This window comes from Lepidochelys kempii, chromosome 2 (assembly GCF_965140265.1).
Source record: "Lepidochelys kempii isolate rLepKem1 chromosome 2, rLepKem1.hap2, whole genome shotgun sequence".
Lineage (NCBI taxonomy): Eukaryota > Metazoa > Chordata > Testudines > Cheloniidae > Lepidochelys > Lepidochelys kempii.
In genome coordinates, this window is record NC_133257.1 from 131,309,305 (window position 1) to 131,325,638 (window position 16,334).

Genomic DNA, 16,334 nt, shown 5'->3' on the forward strand with positions numbered 1-16,334 from the left:
TTAGCCATGTTGAGTAGAACCTTATTCAGTATATAGTTTCACTGAAACCCGTGGGACTGCTCGCAGAGTAAGGGTGGCATAATCTAGGCCTTCACAGTTCTTATATAAAACTGTTGGTGAAATCCTGGCTCTACTGAAATCAATGAAAAGAGTGCAATTAACATGAGCAGGGTCAGGATTTCATCTCAGGTGTGATTATGCAGTTAACTCAATGATGACATTTTGGATGCATTTGGCACATTATATCTCTCTTCTTTATTTTCCATTACGTCCCTTAGTTCAGACTCTCTTTCCTTCTTCTTTCTCCTGTTTGTTTTTTTCCCCCATCTGGTTAATTTCTCTCTCATTGATCCCTTGAACTACCTCTTTCATATTCCTCCATTTCTTTCTCTATCTTTATCTTTCCTCATAATTAATTCTCTCCATCCTGCTTTTCTCTCATGATGTATCCCCAAAGTAAGTAGGACCCAATTCTCCACTCCTTTACTTCAGTTTTATGTGGTGTAACTTCATTGGAGTCAGAGTATGCACGCACATGTCCACACAATGCTGGTTGCCAGAAGGATTCCCTGTTCTGAGGGACACTCCTACAACATCTTAACCCTGGGCAGGTCCAGCTGTCAGAGTGGGGGCCTCACTGCACGCATGGTCCACCTGCTTCTCTGTCAGCCACCCTTCTGTTTGAAATTAGTGTGTAGTCATGCTGGATTCAGTATAGGATGAGCCATCTTTGGGACACCACCTTCCACATAGCAGAATAGCACACCTAGTCTAAATAAAAAGTGGTAGGTTGAAGGGGCCAAGGATCAGCTATGTAGTTGTCTCCCTCCCCCGTGCCTTCCAGCCCCATATTGCTCTGGCAGAAACCTAGGCTTAATCTGCTCTTCGAGCTATGGATATATTAGTATTCCCACAGCTGGGAGAGATGAACACCTTACATACAGACCTTACATGGCCACTGGGAGATAAGAAATGTAGCCTTACCAGATCTTTCTGAGGCAAGGAAAAGGTGTGTTGCACAGCTGGTCTCCCTGTGAACACTACAGTTTGTTCCCTCCAGCTGTAGGACAGAAAACGTTGTGAAGAGGCAGGTGATTCGGGGAGAGAGAGTTGAAGACCAGACCCATCAAAAAGGTGTAGGTTCTGGCTGTAGGAAAGATAATCATTTCAATTTGTAAGATTAATTATCCCCAAGTTTGATTGACTGATTGCCTGTTGTAAAAAATATAATTACAAAAATCTCTTCTGGCAATCTGTCTATGATCATGACAGTATTTTCAATCAGAAGACTTCATCTTGAGGCTCAGCTGGTTTCCACATCTCTGCTGGAAACAACTGGTTGATCTAGTCAAACAGACACTAACATGACAATTAAATCTGGGTCAAACTGATGCAGAGGAGTAAAATTTACCTGAAAATACACATCCTTCCAATTGCCTGTGCCTAAATAAGAAGGTACCTTTAGTATAATTGAAAGATCCCAATTACATTGTCATGCTGGAAGTTTCTGGTGCGCATGTTTAGATGCTCTGCGAGCAAATCTGTTTTAATGCATATACTTCGATTGTGTAATACAAATGTGTCCTATTTCATCTGTGCAAATTCCAACTCCTAAGGTACTGTACACTTTTATGATAGGTGTAGCGTTTCTTCAAGAATGTAGTAGGAAGCCAGGCCAGAAGGAGCAGGAAACGATTCTAGGGAAAAGCTCTACACAGCAAAGCAGAGGGAGGCAGAGTAACTGAGGGATTATACTGTTTGCCTTATTTTAAATAGAGTTTTTTGTTCAGTGTTAGACTAAAATGACCATTTCTGTGGTTCTTTAACACCTTTGCATGGCATGGTTTCACAAGTGTGGAAATAAAAGTGTACTTGAGTATGGATGTACAGCTGACAGCACTACACAAAAGGTATTAAAATGCAAATAGAAGCATTTAAAATGTGAATAGAAATGCATTTAGGAAGCATTTAGGGATGCAACAGACATGAAACATTTTAAAAAGAATCAGGTTTAGGTTTCAGAAGATGTTTGGGATTAGTAAGTGATATTCTTCCTTGATTGGGCGAGTTCAGAAACCTTAATTCAAAGCAAGCAAAGTCTCAGAATCCTTATTTAAGGCCACATTGTGCCTAGTAGTTATACAGCTGTGCCGTGGGGTGGTGAAGAGCCATCCCCCAATCTACCCCTGCCCTTACATGGTCCACATCATGGCTGGGCAGAACTCAATCTTACACTCAGTGGATCTCTCAGCAGATCTGTCCTGTCCAGGTGTATTCAGCATCCCATGAAGGGGCGTAGCAGTGTAGGCACACCACCAAAATGCCTCCTGGGACATCTTTGAGGCAAGTGTGATTTTGCCCTGCCCCCCAGCCCACTGCAGGACTGATTCCTAATGACACAGTCGACTCCTGTCACAAGGCCAACAAATTCCCACTGAATGAGTAAGGACTTGGTCCCACATTTGTTGCTAATTTTACTACTTGTGCCTCAAAAAGGAATCTAGAGCTAATTATACGTAAAAAGCAGTTAGGGTACTCTTAATGCTGAAAAAGCAATTAAACAGGGCTTAGGGAGGTTTGCAAGATTAATATAGCATTCAAAATGACACCCTGGTCATGGTCCCCCGCACAGACTCCAAGGGTGTTTAAGGTTTTATATAATTTGTCCTATTCAGGAAGAGAATCAGATAATAATTACATACCGAAAGTTCCTTGCTGTTTTGTCTATTTTATTCTTCTCTCATTCCCATGATAGAAATAACTAATAATCTTAATGGTACATTTGTGGCAGACAGATATAGAGTAGTCTTTTTTTTTTTTTTTAAAGTTACAATTACACCCAGATAGTTTTAATTTACTAGGATTTAAATTTGATGGCAAAAATTGAGTGGATTTGTAAGTCTACATGATGCACAACTTCGTCTCATTTTTCAAGACATTCTTTACAGAACTATACTGGTGGAAAGGCAGTTTTAAAAAAAAGAGCAACAAATAAAACTACCCTTCAGTTATTTAGGTTGTTTTCTGTTCTTTTAAACACATCTACCTGTCTGGAGTTGCTGATAGAACTTAGAGAAAACTGATGGTTTCAGAGTCTCCTATAACCAGGACTGGTTTGTACTGCAATATGATGGACCTAAATTCTATAGAAAATATTTTTAGATTTCTCCAGGGAATCTGTGACAAATTGATAAATTGAATTTTTACATAGAGGAAGGAAGCAAACATTTAAGAACAAATCAGCACTACTGATAATATTGATAGTGTTCTTACTATTAATATTTTAATAAATGATTTTCCATTTAACAGTTATTTGAAACTGAATTTGATACAAGCGACACATAGCTGGATTTTAGCAGTTGCTGGGGTGGGGGGTGTAGCTAGAGGATTTGTCACAGGGAGGCTTACATCACGGGAAAGCAGTTTCCACGATAGGCAAATTGCACAACCACAAAACGTCACAGCCCATAGCATGGGGCCCTACTCAGAGTTGATGGAAGTAAAAAGAGAAGGATCTGGAGAAGTACAGAAGTTACATTTCAGTCCAGATAACTTGGAAAAGAAAGCACGTCTGCCTGAGAACAAACTAGGGCTAGGTAGTCCATGGCACTTAGCCACGACCTTGAGTTTGGGGTGCATTCTCAGTTGGAGCTTGAGAAAGAGTTGTTCCACAGTAGAGTTGTCATAACTATAAAGGGAAGGGTAACAACCTTTCTGTATCCAGTCCTATAAAATTCCTCCTGGTCAGAGGCACAAAATCCTTTTACCTGTAAAGGGTTAAGCAGCTCAGGTAACCTGGCTGACACTTGAACAAAAGGACCAATAAGGGGACAAGATACTTTCAATCGGGGCCGGGGGGAAGGTTTTGGTCTGTCTGTTCTCTGTGCTTGTCGAACACAGATCAAGGAAGCAAGCAATCCAACTCCATTAGAATTATTAAGTACTAGCAAGGGAATGTGTTAGCTTATTTTTGTTTTGGCTTCTGTTTTTCTCTGTGCTGAGTGGAAGGTGTATTCCTGGTTTTCTTTTTAGAACTTTAAAGTTTGGCCCAGAGGAAAATCCTCTGGTGTTTTTGAATCTTATTGCCCTCTAAGATTATCTTCCATTCTAACTTTACAGAGGTGCTTCATTTACCATTTTTTTTATATATAATAAAGTTCTGTTTCTTTTAGAATCTGATTGGTTTTTTTTTTTTTTTAAGTGTCCTAAAAAAACCCCAAGGTTGGTCTGTGCTCATGTTGTTTATTTCAAGCCTCCCCAGGAAAGGGGCTGTGGGGGTTTGGGGGGGATATTAGGGGGGAATAGGAACTCCAAGTGGTCCTTTCCCTGAGTTTGTCTAAATCACTTGGTGGTGACAGCATTATCTAATCCAAGGTACAAGGGAGAATTTGTGCCTTGGGGAGTTTTTAACCTAAGCTGGTAGAAATAAGATTAGGGGGTCTTTCATGCGGGTCCCCACATCTGAACCCTAGAGTTCAGAGTGGGGACAGAACGCTGACAGGGGTACAATCCCTTCTTGAGCTTTCTGGTGCACACGACCATTTTAGGGGTTGTTACAGAAGGGCAACGGGCCCTGTTTCCTCCTTGTGACTTTCCATCAGGTTTGGGACGTTGTTCCTCTTGAAGTGCACATGTAGGGAGCAGTTTAGCAGCTCATGGGTAGTTGAGTGCAATCCTGGGCTCTATAACAGAGCGTCTGCTACTACCAGATTTTTCTCAGAAACATAATTAGCATTTGGGTTAAATCACATTTACCTTAGCAGTAAATGTTCACATCTCAGCAGTGCTTGATTCAGGTGTTTTCTGGTGATGAGGGTTGCAAGCAAGTTTTATGATCTGTTATCAGTGTCAATGAATCCTGTCCACACAGATATTGGTAAAAGTTCTCATATGCCCACATACTTGCCAGGCACTCCTTTTCAATCTGTAGATAATTATTCTGCTTCTGTAAGTGTGTGAGAGCAAAATGCACTTGGCTTCCACTCAGACCCATGTGGTTGCAACAATACACAACTTAGGCCATAACCACTTGCATTCCCACTGATCATTGTGGGTTCGTTCACATCATAGTACATAAATTATCTCAGCAGCTACAGTTCTTATTTTACCTTTTGAAGGCAATTTCTTGATTGACTCCCATAACCAAGATATATTGTACTTTACACTTCATTCAGTGGTTTTGTCACTTCTAGATATTGACTAAGGTAATTTACCATTGCCAGAATATATTCTCATATATTGGTTGATGCATTCAATTCTCAAATTGCTTTTACTTTCTCAGGGCTAGGATTGATTTCATCTTTGTTTACTGTTTATTCCAAAACCTCAATTTGGGATAAGTGGAAAATGCATTTTTTCCTTATTTAGGCTATTTCTGCACTGTGCAGCTTTTAGGGACATGGCTATGCCACTGTGCAGCGTCACCACTATTTGTTGGCAAGAGAGAGCTCTCCTGCCGACAAAACCTTCCACCCTATCGATGTGTGGCGTTAGTATTGTTAGCAGGAGAGCGCTGCTGCCAACAAAGCGCTGTTCACACCAACACTTGTCATCGGCAAAACTTTTGTTTTTCGGGGGTGAGCATTTTTTAACACCACTGAATGGCAAACGTTTTGTTTTTTTTCCACTAGCCAGTGTAGACAAAGCCTTAGTTTCAGTCCAGACTGACTGACTTAGGACTTCTTTGAGGGTTTTGTTGTGTTCTTTAATTGAAGATCAATATATCAGAATGTTGTCTATGAAAACTACAACTCCATTTGTGTTTGTGAACAATTCTGCCATGTCTCTTTGGAAAATTTCAGGTGCATTGGTAATCCCCCCAAAAATGTTTGAAAGCAAAATCTCTCAAAGGGTATACTAAATGCAGTCAATTTTAGCCCTTTGATTGGTGAAAGGAATTTTCCAGAATCTGCTCAAGGCACCCAGCTTGGAGAATATTGTAGCTCTTTTCACTTTGGGTCATCCAGTGTTGGGAGGATATTTTTTTTTTCACTTAACTGCTTCATTAATTCTTAAGTTCATTTTTTTTTCATTTTTCTTTTTAACAGGTATCATTGGTGCACGCCATGGTGTTGGCTCAGAGATTTTCTTGATTATGCCAATACACTCCATTCTCTTGAAGTCAGTTTCCACTTTATGAAGTAATGAGATAGAAATCATGTAAGGGGTATGTACACTACATAGTTCAGAATTGTTTCTTAAGGTTATTCTGTACTGGATCTTGTTTCAAAAGTCCCTTATCACCAAACATTTAATTGACTTGTTCCACCTTTGCCATGAGGTCCATCACTGCAGCCACACTCAGGCTGAGAAAGTTTTTGGCCTATTGTCCATTGATTACATACATTCAGAATGCAAATATTTTGTCTTGATAAGTTGTTTATGTGATGAAATGACCCTGGCAGTTCAAAATACCCCCAGGGCTAGTTAGAGCTGTGTCAGGTAACTTTAGCTTTAGGACAGGTTGAAGGAGATTATAAGTGCTTTCTGAGATGACTGTGACATCAGCGCCTGAGTCACTTTCAAAGTCAATAGCCTTGCCATGAATATTCTAGGTCACTCACCAAGCAGGCATTATGTCATCACAGGTGACTGATCCCAGAAACAAATAACTCTTGATTGTCTGTAATACGAGTCAACTCCCTGACTGCTTTCATGCAGCAAACAACTGGAAAATGTCCATGTTTCATGCATTTGTTACACAGTGTGCCTCTGCCCGGACATCCATAGTCTCTTGGGATATGACTTTTTTCCACACCTTGTGCACGTAAATTGGAATTTGTCCCTGTTAGCCTTAGAGTTCTCTCGCCTTCCCTCAGGAGTCTTATGGTAATGGATTTTAGCACTCACGCTGCGTGTCTTAACCGGTTATAAGCTAGTTTCTTGTTTTTCCAAGTTTGGCAAGTTGTTCTTGGTTTTGCTGTCTCACTAGCTCAGACTGCTTTGCTATTTTAATAGCTCTGGCGAGGGTTAAATCTCTCTTCAGTTGTAGTTGCTGTGAAAGGGGTGTTATTTTCCAAATCTGATAACCCAATAACCAGCTCGTCTCTGATATTTTCCTCTGTTGCATTCCAAAAAAATGGCACTTTTCGGCACTTGCAGGCAGAGCTCTTTTAAACCATTAAGCATTTCCCCCTTGTTCTTGAATACTCTGGTGAAAACATGCTCTTTCACAAACCACATTTCCCTGAGGTATAAAGTATGCAGGAAACATAGCCAGAAGCCTTTCATAGTCATCTTTTTGACTAACTTTGGTAAAGTCAAAAGGATCCAAAGATATGCTCTGCCTGCTTCCCCATAGCAATTATTAAAGAAGATACCTATAAATCTCTAGTTTCTTTCTGGAGTTGGTTGTAATTAAAAATATTGAAAAATACTGTTTTCAGGATGTCCAAGGTTTGTCAAAGCTGAAGTTCTCTGGGGCACTGAAGAGTGGCATGTCGATGAGATCCCTCAACTTTTGTTGCTGTTCCTTTGGTCAGCAAACTTTTTGCTGTTTTCCTTCTGTTTCTGTTCTTAGTCTACTCCTGACACCTTAGTCTACCTTAGTAGTCACCTTAGTCTATTCCTGATACCTGTACTGGATATGAACTGGCTACAAAGCTTTCTTATACACATCAGACATGTTCATAAGATCCTTTAATGGTCTACCCGGTATAGCGAAGGATCGCTTTCAATAAGGTATTTTACACACAGTGCCACCTTGTGGCTGAATGGTTTAATACAATTTAACATTTCATTCCAGTACTTGGCCAGGTGGAAGTAGGAAGTATCAGAAATGTAATGATAAGTTTGACTAGATAAAATTATATATAACTCTAAAATATCATATAATTGGACAGTGAAATTCCTGGAGTGTTTGGAGCATGTCATTCTACCAGTGGGGAGAAAGTTTTGATAAACTGAAAGATGTGGGCACAGGAGGAGGAAATTAATTCCTCTAGCAGAATAATTTCAGCTGCTTATGAAAAATCAGCTTTTATGGAGCTTTATAAAAACAAAAAGACAAAAAAAATCCCCAAAATGGGATTTTCTGGATATTCTGGGCCAGATTCCTGGTGTAAATTAGTGTTGGTCCACCAGTATCACTGGAGCTCTACTGATTTACCCCAGTGGATAGACTGAAGGCATTTTTCTAGTCCCTAATTATCTGCAGAAAGACTAAATATGGAATATAAATGTGGCTGAACATGATTTAACTCTTATGGTAGCTCAGTGGATGATGCAAAATTGAAGGCTTGCTGGAGCCACTGGGAAAAATGTAAAATAAGTGGGAGTCATAAGAGCAGCAAAAAGGGTTGGGTAATACCACTCTGGCCTCATTGAAAGGGATGCCTATGTCTGTTGTGTGAACCTGCATACAATTTTTAGTTTTCATGACTGGCCAGCCTCTTTCTTTGCTCTGGGAGGTCCATGCATAAACAATATTGTAATAGGCAGAAATGGATGAGGCAGTTCCAATACCTCCTATTTTATCTTTGGAATGCACTCAATTACATCAAATGGCGGAGGGCACAACCACCACTATCAGATCCCCACTTCAAAAGCAGAGGAGCTAAATGCAATACTGTACTATAAAGAGTAGTATATTTTCCAGGAACAGAGTACAAATATTTACGGCAAGTGTACTATATATAATTTGCTTGCCAAAGATTACTTCTAACCTCACTGACAGGAAGTTTAGTCAAGTTTTAATAATTACATTGAAATGTGCTGTCCTCATATCCTCTCACTCAGCATGGATACTGTGACACTCTGCTTTGGCTGACTATGTCCTCACAACTCTTCAGCCATATTTCCCATATTGATTCCACTAAAGCTATGTGCCTAGTATGATTTTCAAATTTAGGTGCCTAATACATTTTAAAATCAGGCCCCATGGGCCCTCTCCTGCAACTTCAGTACTCAGGTGGTGGTTAGCATGATCCAGCCAGCTTTTTTAATGCCAGTGTTGTATTACTTTGCCAGTTGTATTATAATAATTACTTGGCGCTAGGTTAAGCCACTGGGCACAGAGACCTAAACCTTGCCCCAGAAGCAGCATGGGATGACATTGTGCCTCAAAAACCCTTCTGACACACAATTCCTCTGGTACTTCACTTTTCCTATATTGTGTCAGCCAATTACTAGACTCAGCATACTCCCTTGCTTCTGCACTCACAGGTCTTGCTACATCTTACCTCTTCTTCCCATTTGCTCATGAGGCTAGTATCAGCACAGACTGTTCTCTCCTCCCTCTTCCCACGCCCTGAGCTGTGATCTAGATAGGCCCTATGGAGCCACATGGGAAAGGTGTAACCACAGAACTTGACCAAACTAGTCAACTATTTTGTGTGTCCAGCCACTGCCAGCGAAAAACCAAATACCATACAGCTAGAAATAACCATTAGAGCTCTGAGAGGCATGGACAAATAGCTGCATGTTTGCAGCTTTGCTAATCAGAATGGGAGGATGGGACAAAGAATTAATGTACCATGAAAATGGAAGGAGTGTTTGGGCAGCTAACCTTGGTTTTAAGTGCCCTGATATATAAGTTTTATTGTTATGACTAGAAATACTAAAAATGCTTTAATAATAAAAATAAGTAATTTGCTTAAATTAAAAGAATTGATGACCCACTAGAAGTCACTATGAGTTATGTGCTTTGTCTACATTAGCTATAAAAATTAAGCAAAGGAATACTCTTAGAGGAAGCTTTTCTTTGGGCTGACACCTAAACTTCCCATCCACTGGATGGAAGGAGGGCCCCCAGAAGCCCAGCTGGTGATCACTCAAAACCATCTCAGACTTAGGGTAACCATAATGTTTAGAAAAACAATGAGGAGTCTTTAAGGTGCCACCAGAGATTTATTTGGGCATAAGCTTCTGTGGGTAAAAACCCCACATACCCACGAAAGCTTACTCCCAAACAAATCTCTTAGTCTTTAAGGTGCCACTGGACTCCTTGTTGTTTTTGTGGATACAGACTAACATGGCTGCCCCTCTGATATAATGTTTAGGATGCACTGAACCTATTGCTATAGTAAATGTGTGTGTGTGCTTGAGACCTAATAAAAAGTAGTTTTAGGTAAAAGCACTCTTATTGATGTATTCCTGACACCACCTAAAAAAACAGTTAAGTTACCACTGCTTTGGGTTAAAAAAGCTCTGGGTAATAAAGTGAGGGACTTATTCCCCCTTAGGACATGGGCACAATCTATGCTTTACAGCTGAGTTCCCACTCTATTAGTAGCTCAAGATTCAGCAGCACTCAAGCGCTAATCCATTGTTGCTGATGGGCTATCTACCTTAAATTTAAATCCCCAGTTACACTGAGCTAGAAATTTTGGGGTGTGGTCAGGAGTCAGGTTAGAGGTGACACTCAAATTATACCTTGAGGTAACAATGAAGTGAAGACAAGCCCTATGTTGTGCAAAGGAATACCTTGAGACAGAAAGAACTAGACAGTAAAATATAGACTGAAAAGGTTCTGTTGCTAATAACATACAATACAGTGGTAAGATTCTAAAAACAGTAAGTGAGGAAGGAACTTATTATTTCATTACAAGCCTGTTCCTAACAAACTAGCACAAACTGTTGACTGAATACTTGTGGTTTGCAGAAATAGGTCACATCCTTGATATCTGATCCTATAAATGCCTTTTCCAGTTCAGATGCTTTGACTGGCTGTGACATTTGTCTAAGATAATTTGGAGTAATAATTCAACACAAGATAGTGTATCCAAATTAGTGGATTTCATTTTTTAAATCAGTTCAAGAGAAAAGCTGTAGAAATATTTCCTTACACATTAAATAAAATTGCAGATACCAAACTTTAATCAGGGAATTAAATTATACCAGAGTTTGGTTTGTTAAAGAGAGAATTACTTATTTGAATGAGTCAAGTGGCTTAATGTATTAAAAAGATCTACAAGAGGGAAAAAAAAAAGATTTAAACTTGCTCCTCTGCTAATTCCTGGTTATTAATGCTTAATTTCAAAGATGATTTAGTAGACTTTGCAGTAGTCTGATTTTCAGAAAAACTGACTAGATGGACAAAGTAAGTGGAGTAGCACTCAAATTTAGCAGCTTAAACTTCTCACTGTAGTAACTCCAGCATTTTTTCCATCAACTAAAATACTTGTGTATGCTATAGTCTTCCATATTACTTGTGTAACCTATGCAGATGCAACGTGTTCAGACCCCACTTCCAATGACTCATCCAGGGCATTTTTTCAGTTGGTGGAGCACAGTGTCATTTGGACCACTGCAGATGTCTGAAACTCAGAATTGAGTTTTCCCAGCCAAAGGGAGCGTGCAATCCATGTTAACAAGGTGCATCTTTCTGTTCCCATCTAATGTCCAAACCACAGAGCTTTAGGAATCCATTAATGCCTTTGAGCTGATGGATCTCTCATGATTTTGGATCCAGAATTTCCAGATTCAGTCCACACAGATAACCCCTCAATGGGCATCATTACAATTGCAAACTGTGTTTGTCCTCATTACCAGGAGCAGGAAGACAAGGTTTAATCCCATACTGCTTTTTTTTCCTGCCTTTTTCTTCCCTGCAAAAGGCTTGTGACTATCAGTTCAGACTTCTTTGACAAAACTTTAATCGGTTTGAGGGTAAGAACTTAACCTGATCTGTAGTGGAACATGCTGTATGTCAGACCCTTTTTTTAATGGAAAAAAATAAACATTTGTAATGTACATTTTCACTCTCTTTTCTGACCCTTTTTCTGATGTTGCCCCAGGACTAACCAGTCAATAGCTTAATGTGTTACGAGCAAATATGGGCCAAAACTGAAACCTTAGATCATACCATCATCCCCAACTTGAGAGGGTTCAAAATCAGAATTTTGCAGGTTGGGTCTTTCTGTAGTGATTTGGGCCCCAATCCTGCAAAGACTTTAGCATGCATGTGACTTTATGAATGAAATCAAATAGACTAATTACTTCAATAGGACTGCGCATGTGAGTAAAGTTGAGCAGGTGCATAAGTGTTTGCAGGAACATTGGCCTCTGTCCCCGACACTAACTTTTCTCACTCTCAATATTCCATGGTTCTAGACAATAATTGTTCAGTATTCTAAATACATAAAATAATTGAGAATGTAACCAAGTCTAATATTTTACCATATATTATCCGTTAGAAAACCTCTGGCGATCAGAAATGTGAGTACACTCTGGGTATACAGAAATATATAATCTCTTCTTGATATAATAAGATTGTGTAATGATATCATTTTTCAGTGCAGTTATAGTAATGAGTGTACACACACACTATGGTCATCAGCAAGAAGGGGTTGGAGCAAATGCGGTTGTATCGTAGAGTTTGGCTATGGATGTAGAAGCCCTCTACACCAACATTACACACAAAGATGGACTACAAGTCGTCAGGAACAGTATCCCCGATAATGTCATGGCAAACCTGGTGGCTGAACTTTGTGACTTTTTCCTCACCCATAATTATTTCACATTTGGGGACAATGTATACCTTCAAATCAGCGGCACTGCTATGGGTACCCACATGGCCCAACAGTATTCCAACATTTTTATGGCTGACTTAGAACAACCTTTCCTCAGATCTCGTCCCCAAATGCCCCTACTCTACTTGCACTACATTGATGACATCTTCATCATCTGGACCCATGGAAAAGAAGCCTTGAGGAATTCCACCATGATTTCAACAATTTCCATCCCACCATCAACCTCAGCCTGGACCAGTCCACACAAGAGATCCACTTCCTGGACACTACGGTGCTAATAAGCGATGGTCACATAAACACCACCCTATACCGGAAACCTACTGAGCGCTATGCCTACCTACATGCCTCCAGCTTTCACACAGACCACACCACACGATCCATTGTCTACAGCCAAGCTCTACGATGAAACCGCATTTGCTCCAACCCCTCAGACAGAGACAAACACCTACAAGATCTCTATCAAGCGTTCTTACAACTACAATACCCACCTGCTGAAGTGAAGAAACAGATTGACAGAGCCAGAAGAGTACCCAGAAGTTACCTACTACAGGACAGGCCCAACAAAGAAAAGAACAGAATGCCACTAGCCATCACCTTCAGCCTCCCAACTGAAACCTCCCCAATGTATCATCAAGGATCTACAACCTATCCTGAAGGATGACCCATCACTGTCACAGATCTTGGGAGACAGGTCAGTCCTTGCTTCCAGATAGCCCCCCAACCTGAAGCAAATACTCACCAGCAAGTACACACCACACAACAGAACCACTAACCCAGGAACCTATCCTTGCAACAAAGCCCGTTGCCAACTCTGTCCACATATCTATTCAGGGGACACCATCATAGGGCCTAATCACATCAGCCACACTATCAGAGGCTCATTCACCTGCACATCTACTAATGTGATATATGCCATCATGTGCCAGCAATGCCCCTCTGCCATGTACATTGGCCAAACTGGACAGTCTCTACATAAAAGAATAAATGGACACAAATCAGACGTCAAGAATTATAACATTCAAAAACCAGTCCGAGAATACTTCCATCTCTTTGGTCACTCGATTACAGACCTAAAAGTGGCAATTCTTCAACAAAAAAAACTTCAAAAACAGACTCCAACGAGAGACTGCTGAATTGGAATTAATTTGCAAATTGGATATAATTAACTTAGGCTTGAATAAAGACTGGGAGTGGATGGGTCATTACACAAAGTAAAACTATTTCCCCATGTTTACGCCCCCCCACACTGTTCCTCAGATGTTCTTGTCAACTGCTGGAAATGGCCCACCTTGATTATCACTACAAAAGATGTCGTCCCCCTGCCACCGCTCTCCTGCTGCTAATAACTCACCTTACCTGATCACTTTCGTTACAGTGTGTATGGTAACACCCATTGTTTCATGTTCTCTGTGTATATAAATCCCCCCACTGTATTTTCCACTGACTCCATCCGATGAAGTGAGCTGTAGCTCACGAAAGCTTATGCTCAAATACATTTGTTAGTCTCTAAGGTGCCACAAGTAATCCTTTTCTTTTTATATACAGTAGTAAGGGATTCATATCTATTGATGTTTGCTTGAAATTAAATAAATATAAGAGCAGAAAGCAGCTTAAACTCATGAATCTAAACATGTGAATTAGAGTATCCATACTCCTTGGCAGTCTTTCTTCTTGATTTAAGAAACTTTTGTAGCAATGACCCACCCTTATAGCAGAGTCAAATTAAGAGATGTCTCTTGTTTGAGAGGATTAAGTCTAAATCTGCTGTTCTCATATAAATGTATTGATTTACACTATGGACAAATCTAGAATGTGTCTCGAGGGCTTAAATTTTACTGCTAACAGAAGCCTACTTAAAGGCTAAGGAAGACTGTGAGCAGAAAATTCTCCTGAAACTGCAAAACCATTGTAGTTAAAATGTTTGCTTGAAGGACAGGTAGCATTTAGTTCTCCGAGATGGTGAAACTTCTAGTTTCAGTACAAAAATATCTTGACTTGGCATGTGTGGATGGTAGGGGGAAACTATCTTGCCTCTCCTTCTGAGAGTGCAGAGATGTCCCCAGAGGGGGAATTGATGTGATTCTACTTCAGAAGGGAGTGGATGGCTGTGGAGTAGGAGGTACTTTTGGGGTGGTTTTAAGTTTAGAAGAAAGAACCTTTCCTCCACAGCCCCTTATGAAAAGATATAAAGTACAGGCAGGCAAAGCACTGGATGGGAGGGTTTGGCCCTATGTATACAGATACAATTATAAAGTTTCTTACTGATAATCAATTTATTTGTAGAGAACTCCCTTTCAATTGTGCTGGAAGGTGCTTGAAGAGTTATCATTGTTCTCATGAAAGTAGGAAGTTGTGCTGTTAACAACCGGAATTTTATTAATAAACCTCCATAGCAACACACGCCTCATGTAGCTTATTCTTGCCTCTAGCACAACATGATATTAATACTCCGGCATCATAAAGTAGTTTCTTTTGAGACAACCTTACCTTCTATTTTCAAATGAAAGTATGCACATTAGGGCTGCATTAATTCTAAAGAGGCCAGTTCACATGGGATACAATCTATATCAAACAACAAATAGTGATATTTGCTTTACAGTGGTGAAAATCTGTAAGGCTACACAAATACTTTTTGGATCTGAGTGGGGGTAAAAAAGTTGCATTGCAAAAGATATCCCTATTTGTAATTATTTGCTTTCTTCTTAGTCAAACTATACCATATGCCACCAAATCTACTTGGTAAATGAAATTGTTTAAAGTTTACTGCTACATTAATATATTGTGACAAAGCTCTGTCCTTGCCTCCGTGGGTCCCGCGTTTCCTGGCGGATTTCACTAGCCTCAGAGGCTCACTGTGATCCTCCACGTAACCCCTCTCTCTCTGGAGACAAGGATCACAGTCTACTGAGCCATTTTCATCATAAGCCAGCGAGGGAGGTGAGAAGTTATCCTTCCTTGCATAGTCTCTGTTGTCTCCCAGTCTCAGTGATTAATTGGGGGCAAAGGTCGGGGGGGGGAGCCCGGGCCCACCCTCTACTCCAGGCTCCAGCCCAGGGACCCTAATAGTATCAGCTATGGCAGCGGACCTTTTAGAAACATAACATGTACAATTCCCTGGGATACTTCCCCACAGCAGCCCTCGCTTCCTCAAGCTCCACTTCACCCTTACCTCAGTGCCTCCTTCCTTGTGCCTGATAGCCTGATATGGTGTGTACTACTCAGCCTCTCCAACAGCGCAACTTCCTCCCACAGCTCCTGACATGCACACCCACCTGACTGACTGGGGGGCTTTTAACTAGTTTCAGCCAGCTCCTGATTGGCTTCAGGTGTCCCAATCAACCTAGCCTTCTCCCTGCCTTCTGGAAAGTTCTTAATTGGCCCCAGGTGCCTTAATGAATTGACCTGGAGCAGCTGCCATTTCACTTTTCCTGGTACCAGGGATTTGTTTAGCCTGGAGCTAATATATTTATCTCCCACTACTTTTCCATAGCCATCTGGCCTTGCCCTGTCACAATAGGCTGTAGATCCAGTTTCTTTGCTGACTGCTTAAGAGGTGAGAACTTCACTCCAAATATTTCAAATGAAGGCCTCTGGATTAAGATGGTGTTAAACTAGCTAGTAAATCTGCACATTTAGCAGGGATAGGAGAATTAGTTCATAAACAAATGAAACCCCTGAACCTTTGCCCAGTTTTTTAAACCAGTCACTAATTAGACCTTTTGTAAAGATCTGAAATGTTGGGATATGTTTCTAATTTTCCTTCTTCTGGCTATATCTGGAACATAAATTGCAGTCATATTAGGAGATGTTAGCTTAACAAAGAGAAATATTAAGTGGTGACTAGATCACAGTCTAAAAGAATCT